Source organism: Macrotis lagotis, chromosome 4, assembly GCF_037893015.1.
Source record: "Macrotis lagotis isolate mMagLag1 chromosome 4, bilby.v1.9.chrom.fasta, whole genome shotgun sequence".
Classification (NCBI taxonomy): domain Eukaryota; kingdom Metazoa; phylum Chordata; class Mammalia; order Peramelemorphia; family Peramelidae; genus Macrotis; species Macrotis lagotis.
Genome location: NC_133661.1, coordinates 189,217,061 through 189,237,082, shown reverse-complemented (window position 1 = coordinate 189,237,082; position 20,022 = coordinate 189,217,061). Strand labels below are relative to the sequence as shown.

General features: G+C 34.6%; 1 non-coding gene and 1 pseudogene across 1 annotated transcript; both read left to right on the top strand.

Moving 5' to 3' along the window:
* Window positions 1-13,001: 13,001 nt before the first annotated feature.
* On the top strand, window positions 13,002-13,104 carry LOC141523168 (U6 spliceosomal RNA). The gene has a single exon (XR_012478366.1). It is a non-coding gene; the product is annotated as a U6 spliceosomal RNA (small nuclear RNA).
* Window positions 13,105-18,196: 5,092 nt separating this feature from the next.
* LOC141520207 (olfactory receptor 4F6-like) lies at window positions 18,197-19,157 on the top strand (annotated as a pseudogene).
* The last annotated feature ends 865 nt before the right edge of the window (window positions 19,158-20,022 follow it).

Here is a 20,022-nt window from a genome sequence, read left to right as displayed (position 1 = left end):
ACTCTATAAATGAGGTTCATGATAATGATAATGATAATGATAATAATAATAATAATAATAATAATGATTAAAGCACAATCTATCCTAGAATGACCTATTGCTCTTTACATTCACAAAGACATTAACTTTTATTAATAAAGATAATTTATATTTATTACATGGTCTCTCATTGATATTCTAGGGAGGTATTTTGGAATTGTGTATGTCTTTGTGTTTCCTTAAGTAAGAGGAGCAAATTACTGAATATTAATTTAATTTTTCAATGAGATATACTGAAACTCAAGTGATATTTAGATAGAAAAATTCTATGTGTACTTGATGGTAACTAAAGTTACTTGCTTTCCTAAGTACTTTCATTCTCTAATCTTTTGTAATAGCATGAAGTACTGATGGATGATAGTCTGATCAATCCTCACTTACTGATTACATGACACTGGGTAAGCAATCCAACTTCTAAGAACATCAATTTCCTTATCTGTAAAATGGGTATAATAGTAGCTAATAGTATCTTTTTCCTTATAGGGCTGTTGTAAGGATTAAATAAAAATATGTAAGCTTTAAAGAACTATATAAATATCACTCATGATTATCTGGAATGGAATTATAAACTATTTAGAGAATTTGAATTCAGGTTTGGAATCTTTCCTCCAAATCCTACAATTATATAAAAGGAGACATGGGAAGGTAGAGAAGGTGCCATATAACTTCATATAACTCTCTAGTATTTGTGAAGTAATTTTGAAATATCATCCCATTTGATCTTCACAAAAGCCATGTGAGATTTATATTATTATTTTCTCCAAATTGTAGATGAAGAAATTGAAGTACTTGCCCATGGTCACAAGCTAGTAAGTGTCTTACTCTGGAGCTGAACTTTCCTCTCACCAGGTCCAGGACTCTATTTACTGTACCACCTATCTGTACAGGAGATAGAAGCTCTGAGAAATTTATTTCAGAAAAAGGGTATGACCAGAACTATGCTTCATATTTTAAAATAAGCTGCACCATGAAATAAACAGACACACACACACACACACACACACAAATAACACAAATACGTACACCCCCCCCACACACACACACATACCACTCACCCATTTCTCTGAATGAAGCAGAAATTGTAAAATCAGTAATGGCTCATGCTCAGGTCTTGAATCAAGCTGGTTTTTTGTAGCAATATTAAGGAAGAAAATTCTTCTAAATTGTTAATACATAGATACTAAAGGAGACTAAGGTTAAGGTCATAAATAATGTTACTGCACATCAGACTCATTGTCCATTGCTTTTATTAAAATGTCATTTTATTTTTTCAATTACATGCAAAGAAAGTTTTCAATCTTCATCTTTTTGTATGCTTTTGAGTCCCACATTTTTCTATCACCCTTCTTTTCCTCCTCCCCAAGCAATATAAGATTTACACCCCCAGTCATGATAACCTGGGATAAGAACTCACTATTTGGCCAAAAATGTTGGGAAAACTGGGAAATGGTATGACAAAAGCTAGGCATAGATCCACACCTCAAATCCTAAACCAAAATAATGTCAAAATGGTTACAGGATTGACTGAAAAAGAATTAGAGTACAATATAAACTGCAAAATGAATGATTTTGACTATATTAAATTAAAAAGTTGTTGCACTAATAAAATCAATGCTGCCAAAATGAGAAGGAATGGAGAAATCTGGGAAACAATCTTCATAACTAGGAGTTCTGTTAAAGGTCTCATTTCTGAAATGTATAGATAACTGCAGCCAATATATACGGTTACTTGTCATTCCCCAACTGATGAATGGTCAAATGATAGGAATAGACAGTTTTCTTTTTTTGATTTCATTTATTTTTTATTTTCATTGATAGGTATACATATATTTTTAAGTTACAAAATTTACTTCCACCCTACTTCCTCTACCCTCAGTGGCAAACAAGTTAGCATTCTAGATACATATTTTTGATAAACATGTTTACATGTTAGTCATTTTGGGTATGTGGAATTAGTATTAAGGAAAAGAGATACAAAACAGATAAAATGTTCTTCAGATTGTGAAGGGTTGTTTTTTTCTTTTTCTTTGTTTTGTTTTGCTTTTTTTTGTTATTCTTCCTCTAGATGGGGTTAATTTTGTCCGTAGCTGGTCTATACAGATGTCCTAGCTCTCTGAACTGCTGAGAGGATCTACTTACACCAAGGTTGATCATCTCACAATGTTGTTGTTAATGTGCACATTCTTCTCTTGGTTCTGCTACCTTCGCTCAGCAACAGATCCTGTAAGTTATTCCGTGCTTCGTCAGAGTCTAACCATTTATGATTTCTTATAGAATAATATTTCATAGTATTCATGTACCATATCTTGTGTAGCCATTCCCTAATTTATGGGCCTCCCATCAATTTCCAATTCTTTGCCATTATAAGTAGAGAGTTATCAAATGAAGACATGAAAGTATAAACAATCATATGAAAAAATTCTCCAAATCATTATTGATTAGAGAAATGCAAATTAAAACAACAAGGAAACATCATTTCCCACCTGTCATATTGTTTAAGATGAGCAAAAGGGAAAATGACCAATGTAACAGAGACTGTGGAAGGTTTGGGACATGGATGCATTACTACTGAAGTTATGAATGGATCCAACTATTCTGAAGAGCAATATGAACTATGCCTAAAGAGCAATAAAAAAGTTCATTCCTGAGACTTCCGGCCTAGATGGCGGAGAGAAGACAGGCACAGTTCTAAAGTCTCCTGATCTCTTCCGAATCTCTCACATGAAACAAACCTCTTAAAAGAAATCTCAACCAGGAAACCCAGAAAGAAAAGCCAGGAGAGGAAAATCTACCTCAGGATTTCTCTCCCGCAGCAGCCTTGGCTGAGTACTGGCAGATGAGTCTGAGCTCCGAGGGAAGATCAGCCTGGGATCAGCCAGATTAACAGCTGAATTGGAACCGGGAGTCAGAGGGCCGGAGAGCCGGACCTGCTGGATCAGTGGTGGGGCTGTACAAAGGGGGCTTGGGTCCAGGAGGAAGCAGAGGCACTGGTGTTGGTGCTGTCCCCCTGGAGCTTGGGGAAGGGGCTGCGGGGAGAGGTCTGGTGCAGGAGAGCTGCAGGCGCCATCCCTGGGCTCCTCATGCCTCCAATTCACTGAGGCCTCCTCCAAAACAAACAATTGCAAACTACTTCTGCATCAGGCCCAGGTGTGTGAGCCTAAGAACCAGCCCAGCTGAGCAATGACCTCAGGCCAGGGTAAAGCCCACCATTGATTGAAGGCAAAAGAATTCAATAGTTCCAACTCCTCCCTTCCAGCAAAGGGAAAAGGCCTCTCAACTAAGGTCACAGACACTCCAGAGAAAGCAACCAGCACATTCTACTGGCCAGCCAGAGAAACTGCACTCAGTAAAGCCTTTAGCGAATCACAAGCCCAGGTGAACCAGCCCCAACCCCCAAATCAAGGTCTTAGCATAATGAAGAAGGGTCAGCAGAAAGGTGGATGCATAGAAAAATTCCTGGAAGGGAAAGACCCCAACCCAGAGAGACCTCGAACCTCTGAGGAGAATACAATCTAGTCTCCAGCAAAGAAAGACTTCCTCGAAGAAATAAGGAAGGAGCTTAAAAATTTGGGGGAGACAATTAATAACTTGCAACAAGAAAACAAAACTTTAGAAAGTACAATTGGACAAACACAAAAGGACAATAGATCTCTCAGATCCTCAAATGAGCAAATGCAAAAAGAAATTAATTCTCTCAAAACCTCAATTGGTCAAATGGAAAGCTCTTTCAAAACTAGAATTGACCAATTGTAAAAGGAGTTGCAAAAAGTTAATGAAGAAAACTCCTCCCCCCCCAAAAAAAATAACTGAGTCTACAGAAACTAATGACTCCATGAGACAGCAAAAGAGTCAGTTAAACAAAATCAAAAAAAGAAAAAATAGAAGCAAATATAAAATAACTCATCAACAAAACCACTGACCTCGAGAATAGATCGAGGAGGAGAAACACGAAAATTATAAGACTTTCTGAAAAATTTGAAGAGGAAAAAACCTGGACTTAATATTATAGGATCTAGTGATGGAAAACTGCTCTGACATCATGGAATCCGAAGGCAAAGTAGTTATTGAAAGAGTACATCGATCCCCACCAGAAAAAGATCCTAAAATGAAAACACCAAGGAATGTTGTGGCCAAACTCCAGAACTATCAGATAAAAGAGAAAATCCTGCAAGCATGCAGAAAGAAACAATTTAAATATCAAGGAGCGGGGTGGCTAGGTGGCATAGTGGATAAAGCACTGGCCTTGGAGTCAAGAGTACCTGGGTTCAAATCCGTTCTCAGACACAGAATAATTACCTAGCTGTGTGGCATTGGGCAAGCCACTTAACCACATTTGCCTTGGAAAAAAACCCCTAAATATCAAGGAGCGACAGTAAGGATCATGCAGTACCTGGCTGCATCAACTTTAAGGGATCAAAGGGCCTGGAACGAGATATTTCAAAGAGCACAGGAGCTTGGAATGCAGCCAAAAATCTACTTTCCTGCAAAGCTGAGCCTTTTCTTCCAGGGAAAAAGATGGGCATTAAATGAAATGGAAGAATTCCAAAAATTTCTGATGAAAAGAGCAGAGCTAAACAGAAAATTTGGGCATCAAACAGGAGGTTCAAGAGACACATGAAAAGGTAAAAAAAAAGGGGGGTAATAGAAAAAAATGCAATCCAGTAAGTTGAAACTGGCTATATTCCAGCATGGAGCGGGGGGGGGGGGGGGGGGGGGAGAGAGACTCTTATAAATCCTGAGAAATGTAACTCTAACAGAGAGAATATACCTAGCCAGAAATGATGGACATCCAGGACCTATCCATGAGACTGCTATCTAATGGGATGTAACTGGCTTTAAACCCACTTGGGAGAAAGAATCTAATAACTCTCAGGAATTTTGACTCTATTCAATAGAATATACTGAACTAGAAGGGACAGACACTAAGAATTTTCTATGACCTAGATAGAATGATCTAAAAAAATACACTACCTCCCCAAAAAGGGGGACAGGAAAGAGACAGGAGGAGGGAGGGGACTGAATGGGACAAATCTCATTACACTAAAAGGTACAAAAACTATGATAATACAGAGGAAGAAGGGAGCAGAGGAGAAACACCTGAATGTTCTTCTCATCAGACTTGTCTTAAAGTCAACCTACACATATTCATTTAACTTATAAAGTATCTAACCTCTCAAATATTAAAAGAGGAAAAGGGGAGGGGGGATGGAGAAAGGAAAGGGAAGTGGCGGAAATAAGGGGAAATAACAAAAGGAAGGGAAAGGAAAAGGCTAAAAGGGAAAGGGGAAAGAAAGGGGAGGGTGTGGTATAGGAGGGAAAACACACTGAAGGGGGTGGTATTCCAAAACAAAATACTGGGGAATATGGATAAAAGTGGGGAAAGGGGGAAATATACAAATAGAGGGAAGATAGCATGGAGGGCAATAAAGAATTAGTAATCATAACCTTGAATGTGAATGGGATGAACTGTCTCCCTTAAAACGTAAGCAAATAGCAGAGTGGATTAAAAACCAGAATCCTACAATATGCTGCTTGTAAGAAACTCATTTGAAGCAGAGAGATACATATAGAGTAAAGGTAAAAGCTTGGAGAAAAATATATTTTGCTTCAGCTGAAGTAAAAAAATCAGGGTTAGCAATCCTTATCTCAGACAAAACAGCAGCAAAAATAGATAGCATTAAAAGAGATCAGGAAGGAAACTTTATCCTCCTAAAAGGTAACATAGACAATAAAGTCATTTCAATATTGAATATATATGCACCCAGTGGGTCAGCACCCAAATTCTTAGAGGAGAAGCTGAAAGAATTACAGGAAGACATAGACAGCAAAACTCTACTAGTAGAAGACCTCAACCTCCCGCTATCAGAACTAGATAAATCAAATCATAAAACAAACAAGACAGAAATTAGGGAGGTAAATAGATTGTTAGAAAAATTAGATATGGTAGACTTATGGAGAAAACTGAATGGGGATAGAAAGGAATATACCTTTTTCTCTGCAGTACATGGAACTTATACAAAAATTGACCATGTACTAGGACATAAAAACCTTATGATTACTGCAGAAAGGCAGAAATAGTGAATACATCTTTCTCAGATCACAATGCAATAAAAGTCATATGCAATACTGGGCCAAGGAGATATAGACCCAGAGCAAATTGGAAACTGAATAACCTCATTTTAAAAAATGAGTGGACTAAAAAATTAACCATTTTATCCTAGTTAATGATAATAATGAAACAACATACCAAAACCTATGGTATTCATTCTAAGCAAATCTCAGGGGATATATTATAGCTATAAATGCATATATGAATAAATTGGAGAAAGAGGAAATCAATGAACTATACATGCATCTAAAAAAATTAGAGAAATAACAAACCAAAAATCCCCAATCAAATACAAAATTAGAAATTTTAAAAATTAAAGAGAAATTAATAAAATTGAAAGCAAAAAATATTGAATTAATAAATAAAACCAAAAGTTGGTATTATGAAAAAACCAGTAAAATTGATAAACCTCTGGTCAATTTGATTAAAAAAAAGAAAGAAGATAACCAAATTGCTAGTATTATGAATTAAAAAGGTGAACTTACCACCATTGAGGAGGAAATTAAAGTAATATTTTGAAATTATTTTGCCCAACTGTCTGCCAATAAATTTGATAATCTAAGTCAAATGGATGAATATTTATAAAAATATAAGTTGCACAGGTTGAATGAAGAAGAGATTAAATACCTAAACAACCTTATCTCAGGAAAAGAAATTCAACAAGCCATTACTGAACTCCCTAAAAAAAATCTCCAGGGCCTGATGGATTCACAAGTGAATTCTACCAAACATTTAAGGAACAATTGGTTCCAATCCTATATAAACTCTTTGGAAAAACAAGGAAAGATGGAACTCTGTCTAACTCTTTCTATGAAACTAATATGGTACTGTTCCCTTAACCAGGATGAGTTAAAACAGAGAAAGAAAAGTATAGACCTATTTCCCTGATGAATATAGATGCAAAAATACTAAATAAAATATTAGCAAAATGACTACAACATGTCGTCACTAGGATATTAGATTATGATCCGGTAGGTTTTATTCCAGGAATGCAAGGATGGTTCAATATTAGGAAAACTGTTAGTACACTCAATTATATCAGTAACAAACCTATCAGAAATCATATGATCATATGAAAAGATGCAAAAAAAGCTTTTGGCAAAATACAGCATCCATTCGCTATTAAAAACACTAGAGAGTGTAGGAATACATGGACTGTTCCTTAAAATAATTAGCAGTATCTATCTGAAACCATCAACAAGCATTATAGTCAATGGGGAGTGGCTAGAGGCATTCTCAATAAGATCAGGGGTGAAACAAGGATGCCCATTATCACCACTACTATTCAATATTGTATTAGAAATGTTAGCATCAGCAATTAGAGAAGAAAAAGAAATTGAAAGAATTAGAATTGGGAAGGAAGAGATAAAACTCTCACTCTTCGCGGATGACATGATGGTCTACCTAGAGAATCCCAAGAAATCATCTAAAAAACTACTGGGAAATAATTAGCAATTTTAGCAAAGATGCAGGTTATAAAATAAACCCCCATAAATCCTCAACTTTTCTATCTATGTCTAGCAAGAGCAGTAAGACCTAGAAAAAGGAATCCCATTCAAAGTAACCTCAGACAGTTTAAATTTTTGCGAGTCTATTTGCCAAAACAGACTCAGAATCTTTTTGAAAACAATTATAAAACACTTCTCACACAAATTAAATCAGATTTAAGTAACTGGGCAAATATCTACTGCTCATGGATAGGGAGAGCTAATATAATAAAAATGACAATTTTATCAAAACTAAACTATCTGTTTAGTGCCCTACCAATCAAAATTCCAAAAAATTACTTTAATGAGTTAGAAAAAATTGTAAGTAAATTCATATGGAGAAATTAAAAGTCTAGAATTGCCAGGAGCTTAATGGAAAAAAAATGCAAACAAAGGTGTCTTAGCACTACCCGATCTAAAATTATATTATAAAGCATCAATCATCAAAACTGTTTGATATTGGCTAAGAAATAGAGTGCTGGACCAGTGGAATAGATTAGGTGTATAAACAGGAGAGGATTATAGTAATCTGCTGTTTGATAAACCCAAAGAGTCTGGCCACTAGAATAAAAACTCCCTCTTTGATAAAAACTGCTGGGATAATTGGAAGTTAGTATGGAAGAAACTTAGATTAGACCAACACCTCACACCCTTTACCAAGATAAGATACAAATGGTTATTGGACATAGACATAAAAAACAATACTATAAGCAAATTAGAAGATCAAGGACTAGTCTACCAGTCAGATCTATGGAAATGGGAACAATTTATGACTAACGAAGAGTTGGAGAACATCACTAAAAACCAATTAGATGATTTCATTTAGATTACATTGAAAAGCTTCTGCACAGATACAACCAATGTAATCAAGATCAAAAGAAAAGTAATAAATTGGGAAACAGTCTTTACAATTAATGTTTCTGACAAAGGACTCATTTCTAAAATATACAGAGAACTGAGTCATATTTTAAAAACCAAAAGCCATTCCCCAATTGACAAATGGTCAAAAGATATGCAAAGACAATTTCCCGATGAGGAGATCAAAGCAATCCATAGCCATATGAAAAAATGCTCTAAATTATTAATTATTAGAGAAATGCAAATTAAAGCTTCTCTGAGGTAACACCTCACACCTCTCAGATTGGCCAGTATGACCAGGGAGGATAATGATCATTGTTGGAAGGGATGTGGGAAATCTGGGTCATTATTACAGTGTTCTTGGAGCTGTGACCTCATCCAACCCTTCTGGAGAGCTATTTGGAATTATGCCCAAAGGGCAACAAAAATGTGCATACCTTTTGAACCAGCAATACCACTACTGGGTATATACCCTGAAGAGATGAGGTAAAAGTATAAAAACTTTACTTGTACAAAAATATATATAGCAGCCCTGTTTCTGGTGGCAAAGAATTGGAAATCCAGTAAATGTCCTTCAATTGGGGAATGGCTTAGCAAACTGTGTTATATGTATGTCATGGAACACTATTGTTCTATTAGAAACCAGGAGGGATGGGATTTCAGGGAAATCTGGAGGGATTTGCATGAACTGTTCCTGAGGAGATGAGCAGAAACAGAAAAACACTGTACACCCTAACAGCAACATTCGAGTGATGTTTAACCTTGAAGGACTTGCTCATTCCATCAGTGCAACAATTATGAGCAATTTTGGGCTGTCTGCAAAGGAGAGTATCATCTGTATCCAGATCAGGAACTGTGGAGTTTGAACATAGTACAAGGACTATTCCCTTTAATTTGGAAAAAAAACCAGATATCTTATTGTCTGATCTCATTACCCCTGAGAATACTGTTCACTTTAAGAATATGATTTCTCTCTCAGCACACCCAATTTGGATCCAGGTACAACAAAGAAACAAAGTAAAGACTGACAGAGTCCTATTTGTGGGGTGGGGTGTGGGCAGGGAAGCAAGATTGGTTGAAAATTGTAAAACTCAAATAATATCTTTAATAAAAAAATATGCAAAAAAAGTGTTCATTCCTTTTTCTGAGCAATTCCAATTCTAGGCCTATATTCAGAAGAAATTGTTCAAAAATTGGGAAATTTATACAACTACCAAAATATTCATAGCAGGTATTTTTGTAGTGGCAAAGAATTGAAAATTGAGGAGATAACCCTCAATTGGGGAATGGCTAAACAAGTTACGGTACATGAATACCATGGAATATTGTTGTTCTATAAGAAACAATAGTCAAACTCTAGAGAAGCATGGAATGAATTACAGGAGCTGAGGCTGAGCAAAGGGAGAAGAACCAAGGGAACAATGTACATACCTAGGACAACACTGTGAGATGGTCAGCCTTGATGGAATCAGTTCCTCTCAGAAGTTCAGAGAGCTAGGACAGCCTATGAATGTTATCCCCATCCAGAAGAATAAAAGCACAACAAATCCAAACAAAAAAAGATAACCCTTCAGAATCTGATGAATAATTTATAAAAATTATCTCTTATGTATCATTTTCCCTTAATCCCAGCTCTATTTACCAAAAATGACTAACATGAAAACATGTTTATCAAAAATATGTATGTGCAATGCTAACTTGACTGTTTGCTCCTAAGGGGGGGTGGGTGGGAAAGGAGGGTGGAAAGAAATTTTAAAAAAATATACATGGGTGAAAAAACAAACAAATTAATTAATTAATTCAAAAAAGGTTATCAAGCTCTTACTATGGGCCAGGCTATATATTAAGCACTGATGATATCTAGAAAGACAAAAGACAGCTCATGATTTTCAGGAACTCCCATCTAATGGTGATGTGCAATGTTAGTAGGTTGTCTTGGACAATATGCTGGCTTAAGAAAGAAGTGATTCCCATTCCTGGGTCTTCCCAGAATCAAAATAAGATGCCTGAATCAGAGAAAAGGTGAGACTTTGTACAGTGTTTGGTTTAAGAAGTGATATGTTTTCAGTGATATGTTTTAAGACAACTGAAACTTTCTCTGTATCAACATGTAATAGCAATCAATGTCAAGCTAGGTGACTATGTTTGATACTCCCTCTAAATTTTTGGATTATTTGATCACTTTTTTTCTGAAAATATTTTATTTATTTTTTTTCCAACAATATGGAATTGTAGTTTTTAAGCAACTGTTTTTTTTGCAGAGTTTTGAGTTTTACATTTTTCTCCCTTTCTTCTTTCCTTCCCCCCTACTCCTAAGAGAAAGCAATCTAATATAGGTCTGTATTTGTAACCATGATAAACCTAGATTCCTATTGATGTTTTATCAATTTTTTAAATATATGTTGAAATCTAAATTTCTAATGCATCATCTCTTTCTTCATCACTCATTTATTGTAGTCATGACTTTTCACTTCACTGATGAAGACATTTAAAAATATTTTCTTTTATATTATCATAGTCATAATAATACCTACATTTATAAAAGGCTTCAAATTTTATAAAATGCTTCAAGTATATTACACCATTTTATCCTCTCAATAACCCTGTAATAAAGATGCTATCATTTTTAATCATTGTATAGATGAGAAAACTAGTATATATCTGATTTGAACTCAGTTCTTCTTGACTCCCAGTCCAACACTCTTACATGCAATATGTGAACTATGCTCCTGGTTCTGCTCATTTTATTTTGCATCAGTTCATTAAAGTCTTCTAAAGTTCCTCTGAATTCTTCATGTTTGTCATTTCATTTAGTATTATCATATGATCTTCTATTTATATGTCAAGCTGTCAAGCTCTGTTCAATCATTTCCTTCATTGAAGGACATCTATGTTGCTTCCAGGTCTTTGCCACAAAAAGTATTGTTATACATATTCCCTAAGTCTTTGACCTTTTTTGGGATGTATGCTGGCAAATGATTTGCAGGGTCAATGAACATATATGCTTTAATGACATTTAATGTAAAATTCTAAAATATTTTCCAGAATGATCTGAAAAATTGACAGTCCAATAGAGGACTAGTGTACACACCCTTCAATTCCTCCTTCCAAAATTTCTAAGCTACCAAGTAAAGGGAGAGGGAAGCACTTTTTCTTTTTTTTTTTTTTTTTTTAGTTTTTGCAAGGCAATGGGGTTAAGCGGCTTGCCCAAAGCCACACAGCTAGGTACTTTATTAAGTGTCTGCGGCAGGATTTGAACCCAGGTACTCCTGACTCCAAGGCCAGTGCCCTATCCACTGTGCCACCTAGCCACCCCTGGGAAGCACTTTTTAAAATAAATGATCAAATAACCCTGCGTTTTTTCTTAACAGTATCTGTGAGTGTTGCCTGACCTCATGTATTTCTTAGGAGAAATGATGTTTCAGAAGAATCTGAAAAAGGGTGAATGTTTGGATCCTGCAAAGGTGGAGGAACAGAGGTCTGCTGAAAGCCAGTACATCAATCAGTCAACTTAAACCAAACACTAGGAATGTGTCAGGTTCTAGATTAAGCACTGATGGTGGTATTTGTCAATTTTCCAACCTCTTTCCAAGCTGATTATAACTTCCTCCCTCTCATATATACTTATCTTTCAGTCAAACTGACTTCTCTGCTTTTCCTCTCAACTAACATCTCATTTCTCACTTTTGAGCCTTTGACTAAAGGACCAATTTGTTCCTATGACTAAAGGACAAATTAAAGAAGTTCTTGGATCAAGTGATGAAAGACTTGGAACAAAAAGGAGTAAGAGCTAAGGAAAAAAAATAGGATCTTATTAAAACACATTATGATCCAGGCACTTGTTAATTATGATCAAAATTTTGTCTCACTTGCTCTTCATATCCATCATGGGAGGTCCGTGCTAATACCCCCATTTTGCAGCTTGGGAACAGTAATTTAGTGACTTGCTCAGAGTCTCAGAGGTACTAAATATTCAAGATAATGCCTGAACTCAGATCTTTATAACTCAAACTCTTGTGCTTTATTGACTGCATCACCTACCTACCTTATCTTCCTGAAATATAATAGCAGAAGAGCCATAATATAGAAGAGTAAACAGAAATTTTCATTCAAAGTTTGAGGGACTTATGTGATCTATATAAGTCTATGATAGGAAGGAAGAGACACTGCCTTGGGAGTGTCTGATGCTTTTAAACATTAAAAATATGAAATATTGGAGATGTTATTCAATAGTAAAGTATTTAAATGCCTACTACTTGAAAGGTAGGTTATTTACTTCTCTAATGATTCCAGTTCTTTTCTCCTTTTACTTTCCTGGAGTATTGTCTAGGTCTGTGGGGGACAAAAGACTTTTAAGATTTGACTTGATGAGTATCCTTTCTATTTTCTCTCAGGTGAAATAAAAAAAAACTGTTATCTGCAGCTAGGAAGTGCAGTAGAGTATTAGATCTAGAGGTAGAAAAACCAAATTGAAATACAACTTCAGAAAATTGCTAGTTATGTGAATCTTGCTTTGACAGTACATATGCTAAAATTGGAATGTTATAAAGAAGATTACCTTGGACACTGTGCAGGGCAGACATGAAAATTCCTGAAGTGTTTTGTATATTTTAAAAAATTTACATAAGCACTACACTTGGCTTTAGTTCCCTCATCTGTAATACAGCAACAATAAAACTTATATTATAGGATTGCTTCAAGGATCAAATAAGATATTTGCCAAGAACTTTGCAAATGTGAAAACTATATAAATTGAAACTTTTTACTATTCAATATTATGAAAGTCTATTTGCATGGAGTGGAGTACATTTGTCTAGAGACCCAGAAATGAACCAATGTCTGATATGTTGGGGTAAGGTGTAGCAAAAACAAAGATTCTTATTTTCCTAAAGGAATTCTTGGGAGGGGATTGAAGTCAAATACAGATTTTATGTGAGAAATCCCTTATATTGAGCTCTATCCATTTGAACTCTGATTTTTGTTTCTGGCTTGCTAGTAAAAAGAAAATATTTTAGTGGCAGTGTGCCAGATGGGCTGGAGAAGGAAAAGACTTGAGTGAAACAGACAAATAATGAGGTTACTAAAGTAGTCTCATTGATAAGTGCCTGAGCTAGAATCAAAGTAATATTAATAGCAATAAGAAATGGATGCAGCAGCTATAAAAAAAAAACTGGATGATCTTGGAGGCTAAGAAAGTTATAGTAATAAAATATAATTTCAATATTTGGATACTGGATCACCAGAAGGATAATGATGATACTTGTAAAAATAAGGTAATTTTAAAGAGTTTGGGGACTCTATGCCCACATAATTAAATGTCCATTCTAATCTCTTTTCTATAAATATTCTCTTTTGTCCTTGAATGTGTTTAATAAATGAACATTTTCTTGAGATGCTATCCCTATCCCATTTGTGAAATTTGCATCCACTTTAATGACCAGACTACAAATCTTTTTCTTATAATCTAGGGAAAACCAACATGACTCTCTAATAATTCCCTTAAGAATTTGCTCCTCAATCCCCTGTACTCATTATTATGTAAAAGCATTTCTAATTTTTCCTTTGCTAATTTGGGAGTTCATATATGTCTCTCTTCCTCGAGACCCAAGAAACCCATAATCTTCATTGTGTCTGCATATAATCTTTGAAGAGCTTGTTGTTTGATTTTTTCATCTAGGGGTGGTAGGTTGAATAGTTAATGTTATATTATACAGGGATTTTTGTATTACAGTCATGCATCAGACAGATTGTTATATAGACCTGGCAACTGAATAGAAAGAATGAACTTTTACCAAAGCATAGTGAAGACAGTCATAACTATTAGCTACTTATCAGTTCTAATGTTAATAATCATTTCTACAGAATTCTACAGAATTTGGAGATGCAAAATTTTATTTGTCTACAAACATTTATTAATTGACTAGCAGGTTCAATTCAATATCTTGATTCCAAGAAGGACATAGATGAAAGATGACATAGTTTCTTATTGAAGGAGTTCAGCTTTAAAGAGGTGGATTTCCAGAAACCATCCACTTCTAAATCAATTTTTCTATTGGGTACTGTGTCTACTTCAAGAAATTATCTTAGTAGTAGTGGTATGGTAGATAAATATGCTATTGGGTATTTTATGTTTTGTGCAGAATTTTGTGCCAGTTCAAAAGAAATAAATCATTCAAATGGAGTATTGTATATTAAGAACTTTGGAAATGTTTGTTATTATATGAATATTTTGTCTGGCTTTCCAACTACATAAAGTGATAGTTTTTACCAATCAATTTTTTTTGCAATGCTTTAAGTTTTACAATTTTTCTCTCCCTCTCTCCCCTCTACAGAAAATAATCTGATATAGGCTTTACATTTGCAACCATGCTAAACAGATTAGAATTGAATGTGCTATGAGAGAAAAATCAGATCCAAAAGGAAGTAAGAAAACATTAGAGATAGCAAATTTACATAATTGAGAATAATAAACTTTGGTCTTTGTTTAAATTCCACAGTTGATTCTCTGGACACGGATAGTATTTTCCATCACAAGTACTTTTAAATTGTCTGTGATTATTATACTGCCAAAATGGACAAGTCCATCATGGTTGATTATCACCACATTGTGTTAGTGTGTATAATGTTCTTCTGAGAACCTTGGAAATCCTAAAACATTATATCATGCCAATTTATATCCTAATAGTAATGATTATTTGATGCATGAATCAATTGATCTAATTTCTTGTTGAGTTTAACAACATTGTGAGGAAGGTATTGCATCTATCATTCTAATTGGACTAAGGAAGCAATAGACTGAGAGATTAAGGGATTCACTTGGGATGACAAAGAACTGGCAACCAGTTCTCTTCTGCCTCTAAGGCTAGTATTCTTACATGCTGTTCCTTATATACACATATACTGGTATGGATGACAAAGTTTAATAAGAATACAATAGAGAACAAGGAAAAGCAAGGAGAGTGTGGCTATTTTTAGCTGTAGGATCAGAGAAGGTTAAATGAAATGAGGGGCATGAGAGCTGATGAGTAGAAATGATGAGTAAAGATTTTCTGTGCACAGAGGAAGCCATTAAACATATATCAAGTCAGGGAAAAACAAGTTGTGATGAGGAAACACTGCTCTGTTCTGTTTTGTAACAGTGAAGATGTACTACTGGAGGCATGAAAGACCCTAAAGGCAAGATTAAGTTGGATTCCATTTTATCTATTGTCATTAGGAAAGCACTGATGGGTTTTGAGACGGAAACTAATGTATTCCTTAAGAGGGTAATTTTGTCAGTTGTATAAATAATAAATTAGATTGGGGATCTTTAACTTGGAGACTATGAACTTACTTTTAACACTTTTTAATTTTTAAATATTTTAATGTAATTGGTTTCCTCTATCAACCTATTAATTTTATTTAATGCATTTATAAACATGCTGCGTAGCTCATACATTCCACCAAACTGCCAAATGTATTCATGGCAAACACACACAAAAAAAAAAAGAGTTGAAAAATTTGTGCATATGAGATGGGAGAGAATGGAAGTAAAGAAATCTGTTAAGGGGGTATTATTTTTATTTAGTTTTTCATCATTGTTCATTCATATTTACTATAATTTTTTTCCATAAATTCTGTTATTTAAGCATAACACTCTACAAAACTCTTTTCTATTATCAAGAATGTTTCAAAATATGTTCAAAGGTTCATTTGTCTTTTCATAGAATTTTTCTCATTCTTGACTCTATCCTTATTCATATTGCCTTCTGGAATAGTGTATTCTAAGCTCTCCATTCTTATATAATGGTTGCTAAATAGTGCACAGTGTTTGTTGTGTACCTTGGTACTTGAATTTCTGTTTTTCTTGATACTTGAAGTAATTTTCCTTTGATCTGGAGACTATATTTTGGATATAATGTTCAAGGGAGGTGGGGCTTCTTTCTAGGGGTAATCAAAGGATTCTATTTCCACTTTTTACCTTGGGTTGTAAAAGATTTGGATAACTTTCTTTGAAGATTTCTTGAATTATGAGTTATGGTTTGTAGGCTCTTTTTTTTCTTATTTGTGACACTCCAATAGTTCCATTATTCAAGGTTTTTTCTTCTCAATCTTCTGGGTCAGATCTTATGACTATGACATATATTATATTCACTTTTAGTCTTTTAAGTCATTTAAATTTATTTTAATATTTCTTTTTAATTATGAAGTAATTGTCTTCTATTTGTTCCATTTTAGTTTTTAGGGAGTTTCTTCTTTGTATAAGTATTATAACTCATGATGAACTATTAAATTCCTTAAAAGTCTATCATGAATAGTTTTCATTTTCCTTTGGCTTTCTCATTTCATCAGTACAAATATTTTTAAAGCTTTCAAAATTTCTAGCTTCATCACTTTCAAGATTTATAATTGAAATTATACCTAAGCCTTGAGTCTCTGTGCATTTTTTATTTTGTGTGAATGTGTTTGTGTGTGTGTGTTTGTGTGTGTGTGTGTGTTTGAAACTTTGTTCATAGATATTTTGGAGTCATTCATTTTTATATTTATATCTTGAATTCCTATTACTAAAATAGGTTTTATATTGGGATTTTTTTTGGCTTACTCTTTGCTCCTGCTTCCTAACTTCTGACTTCATATTAGGACTGGATTCTGTGATTTTTTTTGGAAGAAAGGTCCAGGTTAGAACTTTTGCTACTTTCTATGGAGAACTGATTATTGTTATATTGAGGGCCGTTCATCCTGGTGACCTGCAAGTTTAGGTGTTCTCAATATGCCATAAACCAGAGCAAAGTCGGATTGATATCCCCTTGTTTGAGCACTACAGGGTCCTGAGATAGGTTTGGACCTGACAGTAGCCTACTACTGGATTCAGCCCCCATCAAATATCTGGAATAATGCAATGGTTCAGAGTGACAGAATTGTAGGCAATGCTTAGTTCTGGTATTCTCCCCCTTGGCTATATTCTGAAGACTGGGTTAGTTCCTGAAACTGAGATGGTACTTTGATTCCGGAATCTGAACCAAACTATTGTTCCTTACTTTTGGACTTATTTCTTTCTTAATAATTACATCCTTTTTTTAGGTTTTTACAAGGCAAACGGGGTTAAGTAGCTTGCCCAAGGCCACACAGCTAGGTAATTATTAAGTGTTTGAGACCAGATCTGAACCCAGGTATTCCTGACTCCAGGGCCAGTGCTTTATCCACTATGCCACCTAACTGCCCCAATAATTACATCTTAAAGAGATCTATACCATGGAATCAGTTGCATCCTAGTTCCAAATTTTTTCCTCATTTTCCCCAAAATCTTAGTCTTGCAACTGAGTGGTGGGCTCTAAAGCTACCAGTTGAAATTTGTTCCTTTTTAATGCCCTGAATTGAATCTGGGGAGGGGTCACACATATGGGTCAGGTGCCATTTTTTCCTCTGATATAAAGGTTATCTTTACTTTGATGTTTTCTGTGATAAACACTCCTAGTTAACATAGCCATTACCTACATACTTTTGATTCCAGATTTAGAAAAAAAATAATTTATTGCATCAGGATTCAATTAACACCTTTTCTAGATCTGTTTGTTTGAGTTTTGGGGAATAGTTCACTGTATTTTTTTTCCAATTTATCATCTTCATTCTGCTTCCTTAACAATGTGGAATATTAGAATTTTAATATAAAACAGTTTTTTATAATGGAACTATTCTGATTTCTTCCTCATTTCCTTCTTTGAAGGTACTATCATAAGTCAGTCTGATGAATGAATTCAATTAATCAATGGTGTCAGAGTTTGCATTCATGGGAATCTTTAGTTCTTGGATCATGTATAATCTTCTTCTGGTTTTCTCCTCCACCTTCTATGCTTCTCTTGTATTGGGAAACATCCTTATTATATTCACAGTAATTTATGACCCCCAGTTACAGTCTCCTATGTATTTTCTCTTGGCTAATCTTTCCTTTATTGACATGTATCTCTCCACTGTTGTAGTTCCCAAGATGATTTCTGACATTTTCTATGAACATAAAACCATATCATTTCAAGGCTGTATCACCCGATATTTTTTATTCATTTGCTGGGAGGAACTGAGATGGTGTTATTCATTTCCATGGCCTTTGACAGATGTATTACCATATGTAAGCCTCTTCATTATATGACTATTATGAACCCAAGAATATGTATTTTTCTCCAAATGTCTGCTTGGATCATTGGCCTCATTCACTCACTCACCCAGTTAGCTTTTGTGGTAAATCTGCCTTTTTGTGGCCCTAACAAGGTAGACAGTTTTTATTGTGATCTTCCTTGGTTCATCAAATTGGCTTGCATAGATAATTAATTATAAATTGGAGTTCATTGTTACTGCTAACAGTGGTTTAATTTCAATTTGCACTGTGTTTCTCTTGTTCATCTCCTACATTTACATTTTAGTCACTGTACAAAAACACTCTTGTGGTGGACTGTCCAAGGCTCTCTCTACTTTGTCAGCTCACATCAGTGTGGTGGTCCTCTTCTTTGGCCCATGCATCTTTGTTTATGTATGGCCATTCCCTACAACATCAGTGGATAAGTTTCTTGCTATTCTTTACTTTATTATTACTCCTCTCAAATCCATCCATTTATGCATTCAGGAACAAGGACATGAAGGTGGCAGTCAAGAGAATGAGCAACCATTTGATGAATTTTAAGAAAATTTCCTAGAACTATTGTTAATATATGAAGAATATGCTTCTTTCATCCTGACCATCATATAACTTTTTGATGTCAATGTTAGTACATTAACCCTGGAGTCATGTTGATAACATACTCCACTCCAATGGTCCTCATGCTGATTCAAGACGACCTCACTATTTCAAAACTTATGGCTAACCCTTTTAAATTGGGTCAAATAAATATTTTATGTATTTTCCTTCCTTGAGTTAAAAATTATTGTTAAAACTTTGTCGTGTTGATTATTTTTTGCCTTCTGAATATGCAGGGAGTTCAAAAAGTTTAATTGAGTTTTAAACAAAGTTAAAAGAAAACCCTGTAATTATGAAAAGACTTTTGGGAAAAATTATTATAATCTTCTTGGGAAAATATACTTTAATAAAGAAGAGATATCAATTTGTTTTTATTTTCAGGCTGATCTGCAATTTCAGGTAGTATTTAGCTTTATTTGTAGGTCACACAGAATCACTGATTCTATCTTTAGGGGAAGGTCATTTTGTCAAGCACACAATGCTATTCCCTTGAGATTGTCCATAGAAAATAGAAATTAATTTTTTCTTCAATATATTTATTGTAAAGGAGATCCTTTGCTATAACTCAAAAAGGGATGGAATACTTAAATGTTCCTGGCTGTCAATTCTTAGTTCATCTTTAAAATCATTTCCAACTTAATAGTATTATTTCATAAGAATCCACTTTTTTAAAAAATTGGATGATAGCTCAATTAATTTCTCTTTGAAGATTTATGCTTCAGACTGCATGGCAGAAGATTAGAACCAAACACCAAAATGAAGCAATGTCTCTTTATTGATTTATTGTAATGAAATTTAATATGCTAAGGAGACATAAGCTGTCC